Here is a 281-nt window from a genome sequence, read left to right as displayed (position 1 = left end):
GGTTTACCGGAGGAATAGGAGAATTGAGCCACTTCATTAAAGGGGGTGACCGACTAATAAGCCGAATCGAAGCAAAGTCTATACATATACGAACATATACTCGATAGCAAAGATGCAGAGGCATTAAGAGTAGAGGTCGTTTGCAAAGTAAAAAGAAGCATCCTCAACCAAATTCAGGCAGACGAAGATACCAGTTGGAGAGTAATCAAGGAATGATTAAAGAAAGCGTTCGGAGGAGGACGGTGGGCCCCAGAAGAGGACATATTTATGATGATCAGGGA

Source organism: Halyomorpha halys, unplaced genomic scaffold (genome assembly GCF_000696795.3).
Source record: "Halyomorpha halys isolate HHAL.00 unplaced genomic scaffold, Hhal_1.1 Scaffold1748.1, whole genome shotgun sequence".
In the NCBI taxonomy this organism is placed as follows: Eukaryota; Metazoa; Arthropoda; class Insecta; order Hemiptera; family Pentatomidae; genus Halyomorpha; species Halyomorpha halys.
This window is presented reverse-complemented; position numbering follows the sequence as displayed.